The following is a 27,617-nucleotide window of genomic DNA, read 5'->3' as shown; positions in this document are numbered from 1 at the left end:
TTTCACTAATGCAGGAGACATAAGCTAATGCTTCAGCACAATTTATTGATGCTGACTAGCCCTGTGTGAAGACAGTGTGTGATGCATGAGAGACAGTCCAACGTTGGATTTTCATGAATTATTTTATCCAGAGAGACTTTTACTAAAAATTATTCCTTACTAAAATATTGTTTTTTCCCTCTTTAGTCTCATTTTTAGCTCATAAAGTTACAGTGATGAGAATAATACATATATTCCTACTTTCAGAGGATATATTTGTGATTTGTAGCACTGAAACACAAATCGAAATCACTCTCTTCAGTAAGATTCAGAGAATAAGACCCACTTTCTGCTTCCAAAACATCCTCAGCTTAGCCCAATCAGATCCATTACCATGAACATTGGCATCCATATTAAGAATGTTTCTTGGGGCCGGAGAAATAGACTGGAGGCAAGGCATTTGCCTTGTATGCAGAAGGATGGTGGTTCGAATCCTGGCATCCCATATGGTCCCCGAGCCTGCCAAGAGCGATTTCTGAGCATAGAGCCAGGAGGAACCCTTGAGCGCTGCCGGGTGTGACCCAAAAAACAAAAAATAAATAAATAAATAAATAAATACATAAATAAATAAAATAAGAATGTTTCTTAGACCTGTGTTAGCCAGTGAGATCATCTGGAAAATAGCCACTTTAGGGGACTACCTCATAGGCCCCTTTGCATTCTTTAATCCTTTGTTACAAAATGAATTATGTGCTTACTGTTTTGTCATTATGTAAAGAAAACAGGGAAGGAAAGGCTGGAGGGATGCTTCTGCTTTCAGACCTTATACCCAACTATCAGTTGAGTATCAGTTTCTTCACAAAACCACCACACAAAGAGCGTGAGCTGTGGTTAAGTGATCGTGACACACCTAAAAGTCAAACTTATGTCACAGCAAAGCAAAACTATCTAGACAGATGATTCCATCAGGTTTTGCAAAGACAGCTGGAAGCTTTGACCTGAGCGAGAACCACATCACAGAGAAATGACAACAGTCTCACTGAGGAGAAAAACCCTGTAAATTCAGGTCTCCATGGGTTCCTGTGTATTCCAGTTGCCACCTGGTGATCACAGGAATTAAAGGTCTGATTTGTGACTGTGAAATGTTATGCCAGACATAAGGCCCAGAGGTCCTTACAAGATGTGTACTTGCCTTGGATAGTTGGTTTTATTTTAGTGACAGTCTTCACATCCCTCACTCCTGTCATTTCTTTTGTAAAATATGTGTTTCTTCACATGTCTTATAGGATTGAATAGCTTATGCACAGACTTGGAAACATATCTAGTAAGAGTCAAGATTTGTCACTTAGAAATGGGTGTGTGGATCCCAAAGGAGATTGCCTCAGATAGCAAAACACCGTGATGTGATGATACACCAAGATACAGGCAAGAGACAGGGCAGGATGAAAAAAATCACATGTGCCATGTCATGAGAGACCAACTTTTTCCATGAATGATTGTGAAAGGGGCCACCATGGGCACACTGTCAGGGCTAGTCAAAAGAGTAGCTTAAACCAGTAGAGAGCAGAGTAGATCAGAGAGTCATAGATAAGGGAGTCGGAAGAGTAACTTAAGCCCACAGGAAGTTCAGACAGAGTGAAAGGCAATTTGGCGTGGAGAGAGCTGAAAGAAAATAATAGGAAGAGCTTTATCTTAATTTCTGTTTCATCTACATACATATGCGTTCTTTTTTCTAAGAGAGTGAAATCTCAACAGAGTGAAGTAGAAACATGAGGTCTTATTTTTCCCTGACTAGGACTTGCAACATTGATCAAATCCTTCATTTAGTCTTTATGTTGTAGATAGCTTTTGTAACATCTGAATATGTTCATATTTAAAACCTCAACCCAGTCATGTTTAAAATACCCTTCAGACCTTATCTAAAGCTTTTCCATACTAAACCACATTTTAAAACAATGTTTCAGGAGGTCAAGAGATAGTACAGCAGTTTGGGCACACGCTACACATGTGATTAACCCAGATTTGGTTCCTGGCACCACAGGTTCCCTGGACATTACTGGGTATAACCTAGGAGGCACCTGAGCCCCATGAGGATGGCTCAGATCATCTGATACTGCAGAGTTGGAGCAGCAGCTCATCCTTGGACCCTGGCATTGAACTTCTAACTTGATTGGTCAAGAATTTCTTGTGGATCTCCTGGGTCCCCTGAGTACCCCCCCACATGTAAAACAAATCCATAATCCAATAATTATTAAGTGGAGAGTATAACATTATATATATATATATTTCTTTTTCTTTCAGTCCCTTATCTAGACTTTAAGCTCTCCTAGGTTTGGGGAAAAGAAATAAAGAACCAATCTATCAATTATTTGTTTTGTAAAGAGTTACATCTTTTAAAAATGGAGCCCTTGCAGAGAAATTGTACTGTCTGTCTCCTTTACATGGAGTCAGAGGCCTTTGGACAGGACCAAAAGCAGTTAAGAAACCACCAAGCAAATCATTAGGCAGGCATCTTGTCTACTAGGAATGATTATGATGAATTTTTAGCTGGAGAATAGAATCAGTTCCTTTGACATTTTTAAGATTGCTATTGTTGTTGATCCCCCCCCACCCCCATGGGTTTTCTTTTGTGTGTGTGTGTGCTTTTTTTTTTTTTCCAGGACCGTGGTTATTGTGTGGTTGGCATCTTTATTGCTGTGGTGCTTTTCGAGTTTTTTGTTTGATTTTTTAAAAAAAATTTTTAGTATTGTTGTTAGGTTTCTTCCTTTTTCCCTTTCTTCCTTAAACTGATATTTATATCCTCTAGAAGGACTCCTCCCATTTTTTGCTTGTTTGATTTTTTGCCCCATTTTATTTTATTTTCTTCAAACAGAACCACATAATTTGAACCATTTTATCTCGCCTCACAAATTGAGGGGGAAATAATGGAGGGTACCAAGACCAGACAGTCGTATGAACATTAAGGAGAAATAAAAAAAATGATCAGACATGTTAGACACAGAGGGGACCACTTATACTAGCAACCCGGGTGGTAAAGAAGGGGGATGTGGAATGCATGCTGGGAAAGGGGTGGAGGAAGGACTACATTGGTGGTGGGAGTGCCCTCGATTCAATGCCACTATGTACCTAAAAAATTACTGTGAAAGATTTGTAATCCACTTGGTCAAAATAAAAATAAAAAAAGAAAGAAAGAAAAAAAATCAATAGAAAAGTTATTGGTGGTTGAGTTTCAGACACACAACATGCCAACACTCATCCTTTCACCAGTGTACATTTCCCACCAGCAATGTACCTAGCTTCTCTTCTGTATCCTCTCTTCTTCCACTAAAGGGTGGTCCTCTTGGATAGTCATGGAGGTCCCAAGATTTACTTAACCCACCTCTCCATCTTTCCAGAAGAGGAAATTACTCAGCTTCCCCCACCAATGAAATCTACCTCTTTTAAGCAAACAAACAGATAATGCTATCCATTGTCACTCAAGGCTACCATCCCTGCCATCATTCTGTGCCCCCTGAGGGACAGTATCAGTACTGCCCACTTTCAGAAACATTGATACAGACAGAACATGGTCAAGTATCATGTTTCTGTGACTAGACCTGAGTGGTATCACACACTATGTACTATGAAGAGTGGTTCATGTGAGGAAAAATAAAAATGGAGGAGAAATTGGAAGCTTCACTTTTACACTGAAATGAATTTCCAAGAAGGTAGTATTGTATTAGTAAATGGACCCTCCAAACAATCCCTCTGACCAATGAAACACAAAATTCCTCTTCCCCCAAATCAATTAAAACAAAAACACTAATGGGGCTAGAGCGGTGGTTTAAGCGGTAAGGCTTTGCACACACTAGCCTAGGACAGACCATGGTTCGATTCCCTGGTGTCGCATATGGTCCCCCAAGCCAGGAGCCATTTCTGAGCGCATAGCTAGGAGTAACCCCTGAGTGTCACCAGCTGTGGCCAAAAACAAAACAAAACAAAACAAAAACAAAAGCCCCACTAATATGTGTTTTGTTTGCTTGGTTCTCTTATAGCACAATTAAAGTACAAGCTTCTGGACTCGTGAGGATGGGAGTAAGAACAAAATGACCATCGCTGATTGGTGGTCTTCACTGTTTCAGCTCTTTATTTACAACTCAATGAAGTCCACAGCAACCTCTTTTGAGAACAGAGATCCAAGGTTCTCTTTTAGCAGCCACTTGCCTGGCAATTTCTTTCTCATCCAGGACTTCAATTCTCATTCAGGACTTTCAGCAACTCAGACCTGTGCTTATATACTTTACATATCCCTGCCCTTCTTGTCTGATTGGTTGTGTCTAATATTGGTCCTAAATAAAAACCAAACAGATAGTCTCTTATATTCTCCACCCAGACTGCATATTCTGGCCATCACTTTCATGTATAAATATTATCACTGTGTGCATTTCACACTCCTGCGGTGAAGCCACTGGCTCTGTAGCAGGGAAGAAAAATTGAACCTCCAGAATGAGGTCTGCAAGACATGAGGTGCTGGCTTCTGCGTATCTTCGGTTATGCTTATTTGGCACTACTCTCAGAAGTCTGCATCTGGTTGCCACTGTAACATTCTGGTTATAGTCCCCCATTCCATCTCTTGGAACTAGCTCTGATTTAATTAAAAATGAGGAAAAGTTGTTTCTTGAGATGAATTCAAGACTTGAAACAGAGTTACATGTGTTTCCTGGGGGCAAGCAGAGACATACAACTAGGCAAATGCTAGACTTAGTGGAGATATCGGTGAAATCATGGTGCTGAATGTAGACAGAGAATAAGGACTTTCACAAATAGGTCACCTTGTGTGTGACTTTTAGGGCTTTGCTTTCACTGAAGATGACTGCAAACAACTAGTGAACTGTTTGGTAAGTGAGGGCAAATATCAGTACCCATTTACCCAACCTCATTTGCATAAACGAGAATGAGGCAAGATCCTCAAGAGATGTGAGGGCAGGGATGAGGCTAGCAGGGATTTAGAGAAGGAAAGACCCGGGAGTACTACCAGGCCATAAAACAAACACTTGCCTTTGCCTGGTGTAAAGGGGAGGAGTTTGCTAATTATATTTTTGACAAAATGATGACCTTAGCTGACATCTAGATGTTATTTTTTTCTTTTCTTTTTTTTTTTTTTTTGGTTTTTGGGCCACACCCTGTGACGCTCAGGGGTTACTCCTGGCTATGCGCTCAGAAGTTGCTCCTGGCTTCTTGGGGGACCATATGGGGCACCGGGGGATCGAACCGCGGTCCGTCCTAGGCTAGCGCAGGCAAGGCAGGCACCTTACCTCCAGCGCCACCGCCCGGCCCCTAGATGTTATTTTTTTCTATTGTTAAAAATAAACATGACTTCATTTAAAAATTAATTCAATCTGCCAAAGGTTATTTGTTACTATAATTGTCTTGCTGTTATTAACTCATTCATTCACCAATCTGGTTTTATACAATAGTTTCTCAGATCACTGGAGGCAGTGAAATTCCTGACTTTAACAGTTGTGTATTCTCAAGGTCAAATTTCTCTGCTTACACACTGAACCTGGTACATCTTTTCATTGGATTGGGTCCTCTTTTGTGTCTCTCAAGCAATTCAAATTTGTTTCCTAACAGTTTGCATATTTTCTTCATAAATTTGTTCATAGGCATGATAAAGACTGGTAGGTGTACTTCCAAATTTTATATTTGCCTTTTTTCCTGCATTGGCAGTTCTAAATTTTGGTTTGATTAGTGATCACTCAATCTTCTTTCTTCACAGCTGGTGAGCCACAGGATTATTTTAGATGAAATTTTGGAATATAAGAGAATGTAGAATGCACTGATTTGAAGGGGGCCTTCCACATGAAGCAAAAATCTCCCCTTATGGGGCCAGGTGGTGGTGCTAGAGGTAAGGTGCCTGCCTTGCCTGCGCTAGCCTTGGACGGACCGAGGTTCAATCCCCGGGCATCCCATATGGTCCTCCAAGCCAGGAGTGACTTCTGAGCGCATAGCCAGGAGTAACCCCTGAGCGTCACCAGGTGTGGCCCCAACCCCCCCCAAAAAAAACCTCTCCTAATTATTATTTGGGTTTAATGTTGCTTGCAGCTGAACCAAATGCTCATATATAGACTAAGCATTCCTTTTTTTCTTCCAAAAACCAGATGAACTAAATGAAACAAATATGTTTCATTTAATAATATTCAATTTTGTAAATGAAAGCTATTTGACCATTCTATCTTATAATTGGCAATTCTTTCTGAGTCAAGTCTACTGATATGTTCACTTGTGACTTACCACATGGTTGAGTTTTCATACCATTTGCAATAGTTAGGGGCACAGATGGCATGCAGGAGCACTGGTTCATGTAATACCTTTAGCTCTTGGAAGTAATGGGACAAACGTCTGGGAATAATTTGCAATTGTCTACCCTCCTCTTAGGGTACTTGCTTACAGAGCACTGCATAAAGAGAAATCCAACTCCAGAACTAGGTTTGCACTGGTATTGAAAATTTTTTTTATTAAATAATTTTTATTTTGACCAAAGTGGATTACAAATCTTTCACAGTAATATTTTAGGTACATAGTGACATTGAATAGGGGCATTCCCACCACCAGCGTTGTCCTCCCTCCACCCCTGTTCCCAGTATGCATCCCATATTCCCCTCCTTTGACCCCCCTCTACTAGCATAAGTGGTCCCCTCTGTGGCTAGCTTGTTGTAGATTGGGTTTTGATTCTATTGTCATTGACTTTGGATTTGGTGTTTAAATATGATCATTTTTTATTTCTATTCAATATTCATATACCTGTTTGGTCTTGGTACCCTCCATTATTTCCCCCTCAATTTGTGAGGCAGAACAAGATGGTTCAAGTTATGCGATTCTGTTTGGAGGGAAGAAAAAAGAAAGAGAAACAAAAGGGGGGGAGTAAAAATCAAACAAGAAAGAAACAGGAGGAGTCCTGTTAGAGGTTATAAAAATCAATTTAAGGGAAGAGAAAAAGGAAGAAAAACATAAAAACCATACCAAAAAAGAAATCAAACAAAAGAACCCGAAAAGCACCACAGCAATAAAGACAACAACCAAACAATAACCATAGTCCTGAAATAAAAACAAAACAAAGCACACACACAAAAAGAAAAAAACAACAATAACAACAACAATAACAAATAACAATAACAAAAATTAATTTGTGCTTTTTTTTTTTGCATAGGCACAGTAAATATTGGGGAGATTAGAAAGAGAATTCCCTTGGCCTGAGAGATAAAGGGTTTCTCTGCCCTTGAAGTATACTGTCATGGGAATAACTATTAGGCTCCATACATGCTCTTTTTCTCTTCCCTAGGTCCTTTTGTACTGTCTGAAAACTTTCTGCTCCATCGTGGATGATAAAATCAGGCCTCTGTAACTAGAGATCTCAGTATTTGCACAGGTCATAGGATGGAGACTAGAGTGAAGTCTTTATATTTCTAGAAGTTCTGTTCCAACACTGTAATTTTTTAAATTAGATCCATCACGGGAGTGGAGAAGCACCCCTCAGCATAGATCCTCCTCAGGCCAGAAAAGCTTAGGGCAGCTTGTCCATAAGGACTTAAACTTATTAGATATCATGGGCTCTGTAATTTTAATCAGTCTTGGTTTTTGCACTGATCCCAGTATGAAATCTAGGATAGTGTCTTTCATCATGTTTCCAGAAGTTCTTCTCAGTTGCAGTTGTTTCAGCTAGACCTCTGGGATTAGAGATCTTGGTTGTTGTATAGGTTGCAGGCCAAAGCCTAGACTAGGGTCTTTTTTATTGGTCCCAGGATAAGTTCTGCCCAGTCATAGTTGTCACAGTGAGTCTTCTGTAATTAGTGATCTTGGCTTTTGTACAGATCAAAGGATGAAGTGTCTTCTGATTTCATCTTATTTTTAGGTAGGTAGTGAGGTAAGACAACCTGCTCTTAGACTTAGTTGTTCACATTTCCTCATTGTCAAGATGCCATATCAAAACTGGCTCATATTGGTGTCTGAGCAGTATTAAGAACATCCCAGAGGGAGTTTGATTCCTGGAGCTGTTGTAGAGAACCATGTCAGATCTATGTCTGAGATCTAGGGTTTGAGTTTGGACGATCTAATCACATGCAATCTAAAGACCACATGACATATGTTCAAGTTGGGAGGCGCCCCTGTATTGTAAATTGCATGAGTCCTTATCCTTAGTAGATAAGAGCTTGTTTCTATATGTAAAAATTCCCCTTTTTTAGTATGCCTTTGCAAAAAGAAATGGTGTTATATTACATTACTGGTGCATTTGGGGGTGAGAGTGTCAGGATCCATCATCTCTGTGCCCTGGTTTTTACTTGCGCTTTTATCCCAGGCAAGACTTTTTTTTGTAGGTTTTTGTACCAAGCAGAACCAAAATAGGTGAAGTTAAGGAAAGGAAGAAAACAAAAATGAAACTATATATATACACTCACATGTATAAAGAAAAAAATAAATAAAAATGAGTTTAAAAAAGTAATTAAGGAACAAAGTGATACAGGAGACTATCTTATATTTGGGAATAAATTGGTTAAGAGGTTAAAATTTTAACCTGAAATTTGATAAGACCTATGGAGTTTTATGGGTTTGTGTGTAGAGTGCTAATTAGACTCTGAAATTAAGCCCAAAGACCTGGAGTGGGGACATCTGGGTAGCTTTTGAGAATTGCAAACTGCCTAAGTTCCCATCAATCCTCCCAGATGACTAATTTTTCTTCCCTACCACAGTATGACAATCTCAAGTACCAAAGGTCTTATCTGGAGCCTATGCTTCAGATATATATATATATATATATATATATATATATATAGGTTTTAGGCCACACCTGGTGAGGCTCAGGGGTTACTCCTGGCTATGAACTCAGAAGTCACTCCTGGCTTTGGGGGACCATAGGGAAACAGGGATCAAACTGAGGTCCGTCCTGGGTCAGCTGAATGCAAGACAAATGCCCTACCGCTTTGCTATTTCTCCAGCCCCTGCTTCAGATATTTTTAAAACCGAATTAATAGTCCATTTTCAGGTATGCATCATTGAAAACCACAGACTATATTAAGTTCACTGTAAGTCCAGTTCTATCCATCACACAGTTGTCTCTCTTACCTGATTTATCCACTCAACTTCTTCCTTCCACCTTCTATTTTGATAACTGCTAATTGGTTTCAAAACTTTTTTGTTGCTTGTTTTCTCTGTTTTGGGGTCACATGCATTGCTCAGGAGCTATTCCTGGCTCTGTGCCCAGGAATCCATTGTGGCAGGGTTTAGGAGACCATATGGAATACTGGGAATTGAAGTTGGGTCAAGTTAGGGCAAATGCCCTAACTACTGAATTGCTTCAGGCCCTCATATTTGCTTTATTTAGTTCATCTGTTAGCTTGTTTTCTCTGTTACATATGAGTGAAATCATACAGTATCTGATTTATTTCTAAGCATGCTTATCACTCTAGGTCATTCTATGTTGTGACAAATAGTGAGGTCTCATCCCTCCTTTTAATAGCTGAATAGTATTCAATCATGTATGTATTGACTGATGTCATATATGATTGAATACTATTCGATAATACTATTGAATACTATTCAAAGTAGATGCTCAGGTTTTATCTAGTTCTTAACTGTTGTAAATGATGTAGCAATAAATATAAAAGTGCATTTATCCCTCATTGTTTCATAGTTTTTGGTAAGTACATGATAGTAAGTGGGTAAGCTGGACAGAACTTTGATTATATTATTTAAAAGACCCTACAAATGATATTTCAGAATGACTGTGCCCATATTTTTTCTAATGAATGGTCTGCCAGGTATCCTTTCTCTTTACATCTAAAACAACACTTGTTCCTTGTCTTTTAAATAATAGATATTTTCACAAATGTAAGTTGAGATCTAATTAAAAAAATTTTTTTTGGTTTTTAGGTCACACCCGGCAGTACTCAGGGGTCACTCCTAGATATCCGAAATCGCTCCTAGCAGGCTTGGGGGACCCTATGATATGCCAGGATTCGAATCACCGTCCTTCCACGTGCAAGGCAAACGTCTTAATCTTCATGCTATCTCTCTGGCCCCTAAAATTTTTTTCTTAATAAGAGATGAACATTATTTTCACTCACACTGATCAACTGTATGTTGAAGCAGATTTTTAAGGACAAGAAGTTTATTCTTTAGATATTTCATAATTTTTTAACTATTTTTCTCAATATTTCCTGGGAAGTTTTTTTTTTTTTTCTTATAGGAGGCATATACTGCAGGAATAGGTAACATTTACCCATAAGAACCACAGATAAACAAGTTTGGATCTTGAAGATCTTGAATTAATGCTTAGTAAAGAAGAGCTTTGACTTTTATCTTTCTTTGCTTTCAAATACACTCTTTTTCTTGCTGAATATTTTATTGAGTTTTACCTTAGAATGCAGATTTTAGATTTTTGAAATCAGATGTTTATGGCTTTTAGGATTTGGTAAAAGTACTATAATGGATAAAAGCAAAGTTACAAAAATGAAGCCACTCATGTTTTGGGGGCAGCCAGAAGAGACTTCCATGGGCTCGAGGTTCAGTGGAATCAAGGCACTATTTGAGAAAAAGTTTAAGAGGAGCAGCACCTGTGTAATAGAGCTAGGAGGGTACTAAAAAGGTTTTTTGAGGGGATAGAACTTTTGTGGATAGTGGCAAGGACTAGAGTCCAAATACAGTTTTGGATATTGGAATTAGAAGTAGATGAGGGATTTCTTGGAAAGAAAAGACTGGATATTTTTATAATTTATTTTTAACATTTACTATTCTTATTTCTGAATTAAAATATTATTATAATACTCTGATTTACCAAGTTGTTCATAATAAAGTTGCCTCAGCATTAAATGCTTAAGTACCAATCCCACCACTAATGTGACCTTTCCTTAACCCTTTACAATACAAAAGCAATAGAATAATCAAAATTTAGATCAATAGGGTCAATTTGAAATAATTGTTCTGTCTCTCCATGTTGTTACTAAAATCAGTGAATGCCTAAGGATTTGCTGGGCTGTGGTTGGTTCTAGTTGAGCCTTCTGTGTTATTTATTAGGCTTACTCATAGAATTTCTAAGTAACATCCCCCTAAGATTTCCTGTGATACTACTTGGTTGACACTACTGTGAAATTGTGAGGTGTCTCATGGTCCAGGATCTATAGAATTGAAACATATTTGATGGCTTGCTAAAGTTAAATTGTAAACTGGGCCTTTTTTTGTCAAGGGGGTGTTTGGTATGGCTCTGGGCTGTTGTGGCTTCAGGCAGAAAGAAGCATCTGAGCCACCCATTCTCAGGAGGCCCCAGAGGTTTTAATCTAGATCAGACTACCTAGGAAGATTCTGCGGTCATCATTTCCTTTTGGACAAAAGACTGTTTTTTAATGGTGTCTTGGCTTACAATGTAATCTTAAGGAAAATGGCAGCATTTAACCTGGAAAGGAAGTCTTGGGGGGGTGGGTGTCAAAGGGCTACATTTCACTTGATCACAGTGACAAGAAAGGGGTAGAGAATGTAATAGAATTGCTTGAGTCTTAGATTGGGCTTTAAATGACCCAAATGAGGTAGTAATGGTATGAAAGGGAAGATATATTACTGAAATTTCTATATCTACAGGAAAACAATTGAAGGGAAAATAATTTCTTTCCATATCATTTTGGGCTGGAAAATACTTTTCTTTTAGCTAATTGGATTTATCCTATTATTAGTAGAAATTCCATCTAAGTTTCAGCACTGTCTTGAAGTATGACTAACTTTAAATGGGAAAATATAAGAAACCAATTACTGGGGCTGCCGAGCCACCGTCATCTGTGACGAACATTTAAACAAAATATTACATATGTCAGTATACTGTACATAGACTTATGCAGATATATGGGTGAAAAGTTATTTTTAGTTGATGTAATGCTAAGTTTTTGTATTTTTTAGCTATTAATGACTTGAGACAAATTAATGCTAATGTTAGTGGATAATTTTATAGAAATTTATAGCTATTTGGAAGAGAGAAATAGAATTATTCAAAATTATCTGTTAATTTTCATATTAGTTTTAAAGCAAAATTTGTGAGCTTCTTAAAGTTTTCCATGACATGTTTTTTTTTTTATTTTATTTTTTGCCTGTTACTCTATAGAAAACAATAAGCAAAAAATTTTAAAGCAGATGACAGTATGGTTTACTTTTGATAATTTAAAAAATATATAGAACCCCAAACATCTGGCATAATCTGGAGCTAGTTCCCAGAAAATGATTTTATTGATCTTTAAAGCTGACCCAACTAAAAATGACAGTGGTTTGGAATTAGATAAACAGTAAGATGAGTGTTACACTTATGGAGAAAGCAATGGAAGAGTACCTTATATTTCAAGTTCTTAGTTAAATCTGTCTTCTATAATTAGTCTCCCACAAAATGTTAGAGTAGTATTTGTGGTTGTATTTCTTTTCTTTCTATCAATCCTCTGCATTTGGCTCCTTTCTTTACGTTATTTTTTATTTTCCTATTTATTTATTAATTTTTATTTTTCTACGTTATTTTTTGTTTTATTTTATATGTCTGGTTAGTTACAAGGCCAATGTTTCTGCCTTTTCTAAATTAACCTCACTGTCCTAAAATTTGATAGATAAATCCCATTGATATGGAAGTATATGAAAATAAATGCTTTAAAGATTACTTATTAATAAAACACCTTTTAAAGGAATTTTATGAGAAATGTTAATATATTCAGATATTTCAAAGGCCACCTTTATTGCTTTGGTGGATAAATTTCACTACTAGGGTTTTGAAAAGCAGAAGAATTGATTTGTTGATTTTAATATTTTTGATGCTATGAGTAGACAGTTTAATAACATTTTATAATTTGTAAATTCTAGGGCCTGGAGTGCTAGTGGGCATTTGTCTTGCATGAAGCTGATCCAGGACGGACCTCTGTTTGATCCCTGGCATCCCATATGGCCCCCTAAGCCAGGAGCGATTTCTGAGCACATAGCCAGGAGTAACCCCTGAGCATCACTGGGTGTGGCCCCTCAACCTCCCCCCAAATTTGTAAATTCAAACTACCATAAAAATCTGATTTCTAATCAAATACCACTCTTTCAGCTTATTTGGCTTAGAACACTTAATGACATATTTTATTTTTTCTATTCTTGCTACTTTCAAATTTCTGTTTTCTGGCAAAAGCTCATCCCCTTTAGCATAAGCCTTTGGTTTCTTGAGGGGCAAGTCTGGGATTGCTGCTTCTCCCAAAGAAAGTGCTCTAGCTTAGAGAGCTAGTACAGCAGGCAGGACACTTGCCTTACATGCACGCTGCTGACCTAGATTCAATCCCTGGCATCCCATATGGTCTTTCATGCTTGTCAGGAATAATCCCTGAACAAAGAGCCAGGTATAAGTGCTGAGCATCACTGGGGTAGCCTACAATTAAACAAACTAAAAATAGATAAAAGATACAGGATAGTCTCACTCATCTATGGGTTTTACGAAATATATTTATTATAATAATACCCAGAGACAATAGAGTTGAGAGCTAGAAGGACTGGCTCATGATATGAAGCTCACCACAAAGAGTGGTGAGTGCAGTTAGAGAAATAACTACACGAACAACTATCATGACAATGTTAATAGATGAGAGAAGTAGAATGCCTATCTTGAATACAGGATGGGGGTAAGGAGGAAGGTAATGGGGGAACATTGGTGGTGGGAATATTGCAATGTTGCACTGGTAAAAGGGGGTGTTCCTTTTATGACTGAAACTCAACTACAAACTTGTTTGTAATCATGGTGCTTAAATAAATGTTAAAAAATAAAATAAGTGTAGAAATTCAAAATGAAAGAAATAAATAGGTAAAATAAAAATACCATAAAAACTCCATTAATATAAGAAACAGAAAAGGACATTGGTGAACTCACAGAGCTAGTGATGACCTTCCTTTACACTGCACAGTGGACTTCCCACGATCTGTACAAAGCCTGTCCATATAAAGGTCCTATTTTCTTACTTTCTTTTTTAATTCAACACTAGACTTTTCTCAGTCTCCAGTATTACAGTGTTATTTACAAGTTATTTCTGGTTTGTAAACATTGAGCTAGGAAGTAAGAAAACCATCATATCAGCCATGTGTTATTCTATTTTCTATGTAACTTCATGATTGAAAGTGGGACTATTTTAGAAAAGAACATGTTTTTATGCTGAGTATTCTGAGGATATTTTTGAACGATAAGTCATCATTCCTCTTTGTCCTTTTTGGCCACCTTCCATGTGTTTAGTATAATTGCAAACATTTCTTTTATTAAGTGAAGGCAGGGTTATGGACCTAATATTCTTTATAAAAATTTTTATTAGGAGACTGTGATTTTCAAAGTTACTCATCATTGAGTTTCTGGCATATAATGTCCCAGCACTAATCTCGCCACCAGTGCCAGTTTCTCTCCAACCTCCAGCCTACCTCCTTGACATGCACATTTTTTAGTTTGGCTTGTAGATTGAACTTTATGCTTTCATTTTCATTGTTTCTGTGGTTGATGTATATGGATAAACCACACCTCTATACTTTTAGTGTACCATATTATCTTGTTTTTGCCAATATTTAAATTGTGGTCTTAGCTCTTTTACTTCTTTCATTAGCATTAGCTATTTTTTTTGAGGGGTAAGTCAGGAATGGATACTTCTCCTAAAGAAAATTCTATTGAGTCAGAGAACTAGTACAGCAGGCAAGATGCTACCCTCACACACATGCTGCTGACCTGGGTTCAATATTTTACATTCATATGTTTCCCCAAGTCTTTCAAGAATACTAATGCCAATTGCCAATGGGTTCCAGCATTCAGAAAATCAAGAAACCCAGAGGTGATATTTACTAATTTTATATTCTTAAAGCCTATTTTGTTTATTTCTTAGTATGTATAACAATAATCTATGAAGAGTATTTAAATTGCTAATATGATCTCTTGAATGAGAGGCAGAATGAGAGGCAGTTCCTCCAGGGGGCAGAAAAGAGAATAGAGATCCAGGCTCCATTGAAAGAGAGAAAGAGGACCAAAAGGATGATGACAAGGTACTGACAGAACTATACAAGAAAAAAAAAACAACAACTAACCCCATCAAAAAATGGGGAGAAGAAATGAACAGACACTTTGAAAAAGAAGAAAGGCAAATGGCCAACAGGCACATGAAAAGATGCTCAACATCACTAATCGTCAGGGAGATGCAAATCAAAACTACTATGAGGTACCACCTCACGCCACTGAGATTGGCACACATCACAAAAAAGGAAAACAAGCAGTGCTGGCGGGGATGTGGAGAAAAAGGAACTCTTTTTCACTGCTGGTGGGAATGCTGTCTAGTACAACATTTATGGAAAGCGATATGGAGATTCCTTCACAAACTGGAAATTGAGCTTCCATACGATCCAGCTATACCACTTCTAGGAATATACACGAGGAACACAAAAATACAATACAAAAATCCCTTCCTTACTCCTATATTCATTGCAGCGCTATTTACAATAGCCAGACTCTGGAAACAACCAAGATGCCCTTCAACAGGTGAGTGGCTGAAGAAACTGTGGTACATATACACAATGGAATACTATGCAGCCATCAGGAGAGATGAAGTCATGAAATTTTCCTACACATGGATGTACATGGAATCTATTATGCTGAGTGAAGTAAGTCAGAGGGAGAGAGAAAGATGCAGAATGGTTTCACTCATCTATGGGTTTTAAGAAAAATGAAAGACATTTTTAACAGTATCTCAGAGACAAGAGAGATGAGGGCTGGTAGGTGCAGCTCATGACATGAAGCTCATCACATAGAGTGATGAGTGCAGTTGGAGAGATGACTACGCTGAAAACTATCATAACAATGTGAATGAATGAGGGAAGTAGAAAGCCTGTCTCGAGTACAGGTGTAGGGGGGTGGGGAGGAGGGAGATCTGGGAAATTGGTGGTGGGAATGTTGCACTGGTGAAGGGGGGTGTTCTTTACATGACTGTAATCATACAACTATAATCATGTTTGTAATCACGGTGTTTAAATAAAGATAATTATAAAAAAAAAAGGATGATGATCTCACAGAGGGGCCTGGAAAAGTGAGGAAAGAGGCAGATTTTGGAGTCTCTGATCAGAGATGATAAACTTGTTCCAAAGAAATGTAATAGAGGATTAGGGGGAAAAAAAGGAAAACAGACTAAGAAGACTTGACTTTCTTTTTTTTTTTTTTTTTTGGTTTTTGGGCCACACCCAGCAGTGCTCAGGGGTCACTCCTGGCTGTCTGCTCAGAAATAGCTCCTGGCAGGCACAGGGGACCATATGGGACACCGGGATTCGAACCAACCACCTTTGGTCCTGGATCGGCTGCTTGCAAGGCAAATGCCGCTGTGCTATCTCTCCGGGCCCCAAGACTTGACTTTCTATACAAAGATCAAGATCTCTATACAAAGATCAACATCACATAGTTTTCTATCACAAAGATCAAGATTAGCAAAATGGTCATCTTTCAGACCTACACACACCTACCCACCTTTCAGGACTGAGTTCCCTACAACTGTAATTCTGTTACATTAAGCATCAATCACTTAATTGGGTAGGTTCAGATTGAAGAGAAGGTAATCTTGCAGGGCCAATGAAACACTTTCAAAGACTATCCTGATGAGTCTTTAGTTAGGAGTGATGGCAGGCCACCCTGCAGGCAGTGTGCCAGCTTACCCGAAGATGGTGTGGTGTAAGGGAGGCCCCACAAAACAGACTTATCTTTAAGATAAGAAGAGACGGGTGCTCCGTGCCCTCTTGGCTGGATGGAGAAGGGGCTTGAGTGAGATAATTTGATTCTGAGGTGATGGTGGATAGGAATTGCATGAACTGATAGATGTGTTAGGATCGTAGTGAAAACACATATTCCACAACTCTTAGAATCTGGAATTCTGCAAGACCAACTCTGAAAGGTCCATAGGAAAAACACAATGTATGAACACACACACATACACACACACACACACACACACACACACACACACACACACAGGAAAAGAATGCTGTTGTAGAAAAGCAATGAAGACTTAAGTAGGATACCAAACCCATTGAAAGCTTCACTGAAGAGATGATAGTGGTTTGTTGGAGAACAGAATCTTGAGGAGGATGCGAAGTCCTGAGGTCTGGGCCTTCGTATAAACCTCTAATTTATATCTGATGACAATGACTCAATGTACTATCCCAAATGTGAGCCTTGTAGGTCCTTCACTGAATATTGTGACAATAGCAGACCAGGAGCAAGTACAACTTCTGAGAATGTTTAGGCCTATGGGGAAATACCCTAGTACTGTGGTTCACAAGTTGTAGAGGTTGTAAGACAAAGCTACAGGTAAGGCTATAGCCAAGTGGTTGCTATTTTTCAACCCAAAAGTAAAATTTGGAAGTAGGGAGAAAATTTTCCCTCAAAGCTAGATTTATTTTATTTTATGTTTTTGCTTTTCGGGCCATACCCTGTGATGCTCAGGGGGGGGGGGTTACTCCTAGCTATGTGCTCAGAAATCGCTCCTGGCTTGGTGGACCATTTGGGATGCTGGGAGATTGAACCGCAGTCTATCCTAAGCTAATGTGCAAGGCAAATGCCCTGTTGCTTGTGCCAGCTCTCTGGTCCCCCAGAGCTAGATTTTTATAACAGCTCAGTCCCCACAGAATAGAAGCACTGCAGGAAAGACAAGAAAAACCTTGTCTTGTCTGGCGGGAATTTGGGAACTTTTCAGTGAACAGTTGTGGATGGCAAGGGGAAGGCTCTTGGATTAAGGTTCACTACTGTGGTTTAAAGCCATTGCAAAATTCTCTGCAAGAAGACAGGCAATGTAGTGCCACAACCCAAGAGGCACCACAGGGAAATTCTATTTTGGAAACTACTGCAAGTCTGATAACAAAGAAAACATGGAGAATGAGAGAGAGAGAGAGAGAGAGAGAGAGAGAGAGACAGACAGACAGACAGACAGACAGACAGAGAGACAGAGACAGAGACAGACAGAGAGAGAGACAGAGAGACAGAGAGAGACAGAGAGAGACAGAGAGGCAGAGAGAGACAGAGAGAGACAAGGAAAGACAGAGACAGAGAAATAAGAGAAAGAAGAGGAAATATCTGCCATAGAGGCAGGCAGGGGAGGACAGGGGACATTGGCAACTGAAACTGGTGAAGGGTGTTGGCCTTTATATGACTGAAATTCAATCAAGAACAGCTTTGAAACAGTCTCTCACAATGATTCAAACCAATAATTTATTTGATTAAAACAATAAATTAACTTAAAAATGATGACACTCAACTTCGAAAAGGAGAACTTCTGTTAATGGAACTTTACAAGATTTGGGTTTTGGTTATTGGCAGTCGATACTGACACTGGGTGAGTGTGAAGCTACGGGTGGGGATGGGGTATTAGCTCTGCTCACAGCTTTGTGCTGCTCTAATCAAAAAGAATCACCTTCTCACATCTGGGTTCTATGGGCTTCCTCATAGAGAGCCCCTATTCTGTTGGTTCAGTTAACTGTGTGTCATTTGCAAAGAGGTTCAGGAAGCCATCCCCAGTGTAACAGAGCAGAGCTAGGAGTGAGACAATAGGACAGCTATATTCTTGCAGTGTGGCTAGCTAGCTCCTTTACCTGAAAGCTTGGGTTGCTCCTCCTGTCCAAGAAAAATGATCAAGTCTCACTGTTCCTTGTTTCAGCAAGTTTTCTTTGCAGAAAACTTAGTCATCTATAACTTCTAGATGAGAAACATCATCTTAGTGGTATACCCCAGAAACAAGAACACATAAAAGTGACCTGTTGTGGTCTCTATGAACACTCCAGAATGAAAATGAGGTGTGGCTTAGATAAAGCTAACAGAAGAAGTTGTTGATGGATGCAGATTAAATGCATCTATATTCAAATGGAAGAGAAGCATGCTTACTGGCTCTTTGGAAGTCTAGTTTAGATAAAAGCTGCCCATGTCTTTTATATCCAGGTAAGGTTGCAATCGACCTTGAAGATATTGTTACAGTTGCTTCTAAGCTCATATATGAGGAGAACAAAAACCTATGAATGTTCAAGTTGAAGCAATTATGGCATATCATATTAGAGAACATAATTCTATCATTTAAAATGAAGTCTATTGATTTTATGAGAAGGTTAAAGAAAGGCTGAAAGAAGGTTAAGTGAGAAATGTAATTGGTCCTATTCCACCTTTGTTTTCAAAAATCCTACGTTCCAAAATGTTTGTATATATTTGTTTAATCAAGGAGAAAAAAATTCAAGTTGTTTTTTGAGGGGCAAGGTGGAAAGAAAAAGGGAATTACTAAGTTTTCCTCAAGTTCTCTTTGTTGATTTTCTTCAGTGCCATTAACATGAATTTGGTTTCTAAAACAGAATAAGCAAGATAAAGCCTCAACCTTTATCTATGTTACAAAATCCAATAAACAAATGTCTTAGATCTGGAAATCCAGTCAATGGATTTTCTCTTGCAATGTTGGCAGCCACAAATTTGAGTTTGTTACTTGGCTGACTCATACTTTGTCTTACAACACCTCTCCACACGCCTATCTAAACACTTGCAAGAGAGACCTCCTTTTAGCTGTTGGATGGCATTGCAGACATAGTACCAGTTTGCTGATAACCACTTTTAGCTGAAAGAATGTGTCAGTATATTTATTCTGAAGGCATGAGAAGGCCATTTGGGCAGTGTGATAATTGAGTCAAGTTTCCCTAGATCTAGTATATTTTGTTAGAATTATAATATCATTTAGTAATACATAATTATGCAAACAATGTAAGTTATGTCTATGTATAATATTATTTATATTCCCTATATAAATGTATTTTCATATGTAAAATTATTTGACACATGTGACAAATAAAAATATTGAGGAAAAATTTAAAAACATGGGGTGGGAACTATATAGCACAGTTGTTAGGACATTTGCTTTGCACATGCCAGACCCAGGTTTGATTCCCAGCATTCCATATGGTTCCCTGATCACCTCCAGGAATGAAAGAGCATCCAGGAATGACAGAGTTCTGAGCACAGAGCCAGGAGTAAATCCTGGGCACAAGTTGGTGCCCCCCTAAAAAATCCCTAAAACCCCAAAAGTTGTTTGGAGTGACCTATAGTTTCTCCTGTTTTTTCTTTGTTGTGATTTTAGAGAAGTTTGTGCTAATTCGTAGTTCTGTGCTCAGGGATCATTCCTGGTGAGTTTAGGGTATCATATGGGATGATGGGGATCAAACCAGGTTCAGCTGTGTTTACAGCAAGTACCCTACCTGCTATACTGTAGCTCCAGCTTCCAGACTGTATTTTTTACATTTATTTTTGTGTTATTAATTTTTGGTTTGGGAAATACCCAGTAATGTTTCAGGGTTACTCCTAAATCTTTGATGAAAACAAAACTCTGGGTGGTGCTCAGGGGACCATGTGATGCTGGGGACCAAGGGCTCATCTCGCACATGTAATGTGCACATGTAATGTAATTCAGCCCATTGAGTGATCTTTCCACCTGAATAAACTTATGTGTTGTTTTATACACAAACACACACATATTCTGTTTTCTGTGATAGATCTAAGGACTCACACCAATAATGTATCTGCTCTACCACTGGTCCACATTCCTATTCCCTTCATTGAAGTTTTGCTGGCAAAATAGACATGGCATAAAATTTACCTTTTATTGTTTGCTTTGTTTTGGGGCCACACTTGATGCCAGAGGTTACTCTTGGCTCTGTACTCAGAGTTCTAGGGGACTATATGAGTTGCCAGAGCTGGAATCTAGGTCGGTCATGTACAAAGAAAACTCCTTACCTACTATACTATCTCTTCAGAGCCCCAAATGTACCTTCTTACCCATTGGGAAGTAGCCTTAAGTATGTCCTTCCTGTCATCACAGAACTTTTCATCTTCACAAACTGAAACTTCTTAGCCATAAAAAACTTTCCATTCATCTTATTCTGTGCTGGCAACCATTCTTCTTTCTGTCTCAATCAATTAAAATACTACTAGTTAAGTTGAGAAAGAGGGAGTCATTTTTTTAATTGGAGTGTTTGAGGATTATTTTTCCATGCTAAGGATTTCATTTTTACCAAATGACTGTAATATGTAGAATGCAGGGTTCTCTACAGGTCAGGTCCCCTAGATTGCTTACTGAGATCCTTCCATTATAATGCATCATGGATGATAGAAGAATACTGGAGATGCTGGGAGTAAAGAGCCCAGTTCAAAGGGATAAACATAGGCCGTTGGATTCAAGTTGTCCCTGGCACGTCTGCAGCTCGGTGCCCCCCACCCCACCCCAGCCATGTGTGCTCTGCCTCTCCCTCACTTTATCTCCAGCTCCTCAGGCACCAGGAAATATTTATGGACAAACCCAAACAAAATGAGTGTCCCTGATTTTCTAAGGATGGATCCATTTAGGCAATTCTTTGAAATTTGCTCTTATCGGGCTTTCTATTGATAAATTATTGTAAGAAGGAAAAGACTACAGAGCTTGGTATCAGTTTGGTGGTTGGTTTTTCTTTCTCTCTTTTTAAACTCCCTTGATGGCAGCCTTTCTGCCCATCTGAAAGGGAAGGCATTGTTGGAAGTTTGTCTTAAAAGGCCAGATAGTAACCTGGAGTCAGTTGGTGCTAGGCGCCCCTGACAGATTTACAGCTGGGAGCTGAGGCCAGGGTGATGGCAATGGTGGAGGGTAGGTGGAAGGGTTGGGGGGTCACCCCAGAGAGGATTCCCATGTCCGGACCTGCACGTAACTGGCAGCATTCAGGGTCAGACAGGGCAGGCCAGTGTTTATAGCCCAGTCTGGGGATAGGGGGTTGGGGGACACCTTTTTTTTCCCTCAGAGCTCAGAAAGAACCTTTCTCATAGCTTGACTAGCAGGCATTCCTGACTGCCCAAACCCAAGACCAGCATTGGAGCCTTTTTAGAAATAGTGGGATGATTTTACCTCACAAAAGTTTTGTGGCATAAGAAAATACCCATAAAACCAAAAATTACCAAAACTCACAGATGCCTTCCCCAAAATCATGTTTGTCTTGTCAGAGAGGAAATAGAACAGGGTAAGGCACTTTCTCTGTATGTGGTAGAACCATATCCATCCCTAGTAATACCTTTTGCTCCCTGAACACTGACAGAAATAATCTCTTAGCATCACTAGGCTTAGCACCAACTTCTTCTACCCTAAAAAAAAATTAGGGCCCTCAATATAAACTAAAGACAATTAGAGAGCTGGACATGTTGAGAATTTATGCTGTCTCCTTTTTTGTCAGTTGTACTGATAATTAAATATCATGTGCAGAATTTCTAATTTAATGAGTTCACTTTTCATCTTAAAGAGTTTCTTCAATCTTTATGGCAGTGTGAGGGAGTCACCTAACTTCAGTTGAAATTGGGAAGGCTTCTGGTCCACATGAGAGAGGGACTATTTCAGGATCAGGAACCTTAAATTTGGGGCTCTCCTACTCAAGGAGAACAGAGTAAAATGCAGAGAAACCAAAATGGTGAACTGAAACCATTTTGTCATTCAGCCTTAATTGGTCCGTTGACCACATTTGGTCATAGTTCTCTTACCATAGAAAATTTCATCTGGTGGTTCTGGAGAGAGAGAACTTCCTTTAGTACTGTTGTCACTACCAGTTGCATTATGCACTGTTAGGTTTTCAAAGAAAATAAAATCTCTGGCAGACTGCACTGGGTTGCCACTGCCACCCTGCAACCACCATCGAGCCAGCCCCTAGGGTCTCCACGAGCCGGGTGAAGGTCCAGAATTAGAGACAAGTCAATTTGGGAGTAGATAGGATCCAACTTCATTCAGCATTATTACCAGTTACTCTATAATGACAGAACTCAACTAGGTGCAATTTACATCATTGTGTTATTCCTTATGTGGGAAGGACAGCAATTCCAGGGTAAAGCTGCTATAGTATCACGGTGCAGGACCATCAGCCCACGCCTGATAGTTGCATCATCAGTATGGTGGTGGGCTAGTTCAAGGCTGATGAAGACCCCATCATGGGGTTCCATTAGATCTTCCTATTAAAGAACATCAACAATGCTCGGATTTGCACCAATGACATGTTCAGGCTTGCCCTACACAACTTCAGCCTCCTCCCAGCCGGTCACTCAAGCTGTTTCTTCCTCCCTCCAATTTCCAATATTATTCACACTCCTCCAGATGCTCCAAATACCATACACAACTGAAAAGAGTCGGGTGGGAGCTGGTGCAGTGCGCTGCTCAACAAGGTATTGTGCATGATGTTTGGATGCGAGACTAGTTGCATCTGACGGAGAAGTTTGTGTTGTACCAGAGCAAGCCTTGGAAAGACTTAAGTAATGCAAAAGGTTGTCTTTTTTTTTTTTTTTTAAATCTATTGACAGGTTGCTCTAGTAACCCAAAGAAGTAAAGGAGAAGCAGCTGCCTCATCACCCAGATGTTGATTTGTTCAGATGTTTCAATGTTTTGTGATACAATAAAACCACAAAACTTTTCTTAAAAAAAAAAAAAAACCTCCAACCCAGTTAATGTCAAGAATATCTCCACATATTTGGTATTTAATATTGGTCATTAGATATGGTTAATTAAACTGGCAGTTAATTTTGGGAAGTCCTAGCTATCACCAATATTTTTAAATTATCAGGTAGAGAGGAGAACAACACATTTTTATGGAACATCTCATGTCTTTTTCTGTCTCAGTGACCAGATGTATTTATCTCACTGCCTTTGTCTCAATATTGTCCATTATATTTCAATGTTTGCTCTCTGATATTCTTTGGCCTGGTCTATTCCTCTCAGGATCTTCAATTTCCACAAGGCCTGGAGACGAGAGTGTCTCAGGTGCCCTCTGAGTTTTTCTGACTCATATATTAGTAGCATTGGTGCCAATAATTTTGTTCTTATGAGTCATCGATGTCTTCTGCCATTCTTGACTTTGTGACCCAGCCTGAAAGAACCCACTTTTCCACTGTTGGATGGTGGATGTGCTTGTGTCAAGAAAGGCTTTAAAAGCAGTTGCTAATGCCAGTGAACCACTGCTAGGGAGGGAGGGGGAATCTATATCACCAACCTCCCTGACAGATTCCTATCAGGACCACACAACCAGTGCGTTTGGGGTGCCAAAAAGGGTGGCATTAAATGTTTCTATGTCTGAGGAAACTCGAGGACATAGAAAAGAAAGAACTAGATGTGCAGCTTTACAAAACTCAGTCCACTTAGCAATTTTTTCATTCTATAGTGTATTTTCATATAAAGCACCCTCAGAATTTTGCACACCATGTTGTAATGACGACACTTTTATGTATTATGTTTTATTGTTTGTTTTGTTTTGGTTTGGTTTTGGAGTCATACCCAGTGCTCAGGAGTTACTCGTGGCTCTGTACATAGAAATCACCACTGACAGGCCAGGAGACCAGATGGAACGATGGGGATAACACCCAGTTTGGTAGAAGGTAAAACAAATGGTCTACCTGATGTACTATTGCTTCAGCCCTTTACTGTTTTTTGTTGTTGTTACTGTTTTGGTTTTTGGACACACCTGGGGCACTCGAACAAATTTTAAGCAACGTTTCTTTCATTTAAAAAGATCTTAATTGTACTTTTGGTGCATGGTTTTAATAATGTTACTGTGTATGATTCGGATATATAAAGTTACTATGTCTTTATCACCACCAAAGGGTCTAAGACCTGTACTACTATTTTTATGTCACCTCCAGTAGAAAAATATATTTTCTACCATTTAACTTTTCAAGACTATCTCTTAACAGTGTGTGAAATTCCCACATGTACAAATTATCTTTATAAATATATCTTTAGAATATGACACTAGGTCCTTAATAATTATCAATATGAAGGCAATAAAACAAACAAGGACAAATAATTTTACAGTGTGTATTAGAAGCCATATATATAACTTTACTGATATATAGTATATATATTTTATATCTATTTTATACATATATCTGTATGATATTTAGTGTATATTTTGGCTTTGGGATGTAACAGAATAATAATTAGTGTGATGAGTTATTTGAAAAATTGAGGAGATTAACTTTGCAAGGGCTTGGAGAGTTTGCAAGATTGATGTCTGGTGAGGTGCCATTCAGTTTTATATCCAATTGCTTTTAGAGCTCTTGGAATGTTTATTCTCTGTTAATCTATAGTATCTTCTTAAATGTTTAAGGAATAGGGTAAAATGACTTCTCTGGAGAGGAACAAAGAGTGGAACTTAAAATATACAAAGTGGGAGAGGCTTATTTATGCCATCTTCCATTTTGTTCCTCTTGTAAGCTAATGGTACCTGACATCATGGAGTCAGCCTCTTTCACCCATCACATAAGAGAACTAAAATAAATTGGGGCACAGAAGACAATGTTCAAGATCTGACTTGGATATACCTTCCTAATGAGTTTCCTTTTAATAACTACAGAGTGAAGCATTTTTCTTTTAAAACCTAAAGATGGGGTGGTATTGAGTTCAAGGAAACTTGTTTCATTTTATTGTTCAGGAACAGTGAAAAATCTTTTTTATTGCACTAAGTCCAGTATTCATATGCTTGATGCAACTTCCCATTGTTCTGAGAAAATCTATTTTTACTTTCTTCAAGTATATCTTTCCTAAGACATATTATCAGAGAAAGTTGTTTTCTTACTTTAAAATGGTTTAGATTGAACCAAATCTTTTGTTTATATTTGTTTGATTTTGGGAGGGCCACACCTGGTGACGCTCGGGGGTTATTCCTGGCTAAGCGCTCAGAAACCTGGGATGCAGAGGGATCGAACCATGGTCTGTCCTAGACTAACACCGGCCAGGAAGACAGATGCCTTACCACCCCATGCCTAGCTCTGGCCCCTAAACCAAATCTTAGCACATTTTTAAAAATTGGCCTAGCAAATGTCCTGACTCAAAATTGTGAGCATGGAGTGACATGAGTTGAAAGGTTTTGCTTTCCTTGCTCTGCTTACTTACTTATTTACTTGGAGCAAATTGATCATCTCTGTTGCCAGAAATGGCAGCAGGCATGATGTGAGTGTCTACTCTGCCATGAGTTGCTGTGTGACATGAATGTTCCTCTTCTGTTTCTCTGCTTTAGGATGGGGTCAGAAGTGCTGGGGAAACAGATGTACATATAAAGAGGTCTCTGCTGAGTCACTCTCTTCTCCAAACACCACAAAGCACTGCTATGGGAAGATTCCAGTAGAGAGCACTGGGAGAAAACCACATAAATAATAACCATCCAGGTGAAAAGCTTCTCGGGACCTGTTCAAAATATTACTGGACACACTCTAGTGGCAAATGCTGGTATAGGAGGAGGAAGTAAAGAACTGACTGCTTTCTGTCTCTGTCACTGTAGTCACTGTATCTCTCTGAGTCTCTCTCCCTCTTCCTCTCGCTCTCCCTCTCTCTCCCTCTCTCTCTCTCTCCCTTTTTCTCTCCCTCCCTCCCCCCCCCCCTCTCTCAAGTTTCTCTGCAGATAAGTGATTTTCAGGAAAACTGGAGCGAAAAAGAGGGACCTGGTACAAACTTTTAACATTTTCCATAATGTGGTCTCAGAATTTGCTGCTTGTCCGGCACTAGTTTGGGTCATGTTCACAATGAAATGGAAGGCAAGTTGCTTCCAATGATGAGCGCTCCTGTCCTCGAATGAATGAACAGATCGGTAATTTCAGAATAAAATAAAATCAGGGAAACTTTTGGCATTCGTTTTTTTTTTTTTTTTTTTTTACAAATACTCTTTAATTGTATGACTTTATTGGCATATTTCTGTGAGCAGAGAATGAAGGCCTCTCTTCCTTTTTTTCTTTTTTCTTTTTTATTAAAAAGAAATCTATATAGATGTAGCCTGGAGAGCATGAAAGTGTCAGCTTTTACTTTTAAGGATTTGTGCTTTATGAGCCTTGATACATTAATGCTTCCTCGGGGGGCCCTTCTGGATGAGCTCATGGCACAGGTGGCCTGAGGAATTTATAGACACAATAACTGGACAGGAGAAATGAGAGGCCCAAGCATCTGTGGTGCATGGATGCAGCTGGCCCAACCACTTAACAACTGACATAAGTTTTCTGTGACATGGCCACTTACTGGAACACAGAACACCCCCTTTTTTCCTGAGGTCCCCAACCTACAGTCTCTCACTCTGTCCTTCCTCCACCACAGGCCAGGAAGGCTCTGAGAACCTCTTTGTCAAGATCTGAAATGAGCAAATTAATTATTAATAATTTATAACTTTCTGTAACTCCTTGAAAAAGCACATCTGTGAGCTAGACCTTAACTTCATAATATATTTAGACTTGATAGGAGTTCAACAGTGAGAGGGCTTGAGAAAATTAAAAAGAAAGAAAAATTAAAATTAAAAAGAAAGAAAAAGAAAGGCTCGGGGGGGGGGTGAAAATTCAAAAGGAGGTAAGATTACTGTACTTGGGCCCGGAGAGATAGCGCAGCGGCGTTTGCCTTGCAAGCAGCCGATCTAGGACCAAAGGTGGTTGGTTTGAATCCCAGTGTCCCATATGGTCCTCCATGCCTGCCAGGAGCTATTTCTGAGCAGACAGCTAGGAGTAACCCCTGAGCACCGCCGGGTGTGACCTAAAAACCAAAAACAAACAAACAAAAAAAAAACAAAAAAAAAAGATTACTGTAATTTTTACAAATGAAAGAGCTTCTTTATTT

At 39.0% G+C, this 27,617-nt stretch overlaps 1 pseudogene; it reads left to right on the top strand.

Moving 5' to 3' along the window:
• Window positions 1-4,912: 4,912 nt before the first annotated feature.
• LOC126027572 (nuclear transport factor 2-like) lies at window positions 4,913-23,158 on the top strand (annotated as a pseudogene).
• Window positions 23,159-27,617: the final 4,459 nt, after the last annotated feature.

This window comes from Suncus etruscus, chromosome 14 (assembly GCF_024139225.1).
Source record: "Suncus etruscus isolate mSunEtr1 chromosome 14, mSunEtr1.pri.cur, whole genome shotgun sequence".
NCBI classification, from domain to species: domain Eukaryota; kingdom Metazoa; phylum Chordata; class Mammalia; order Eulipotyphla; family Soricidae; genus Suncus; species Suncus etruscus.
This window is presented reverse-complemented; position numbering and strand designations above follow the sequence as displayed.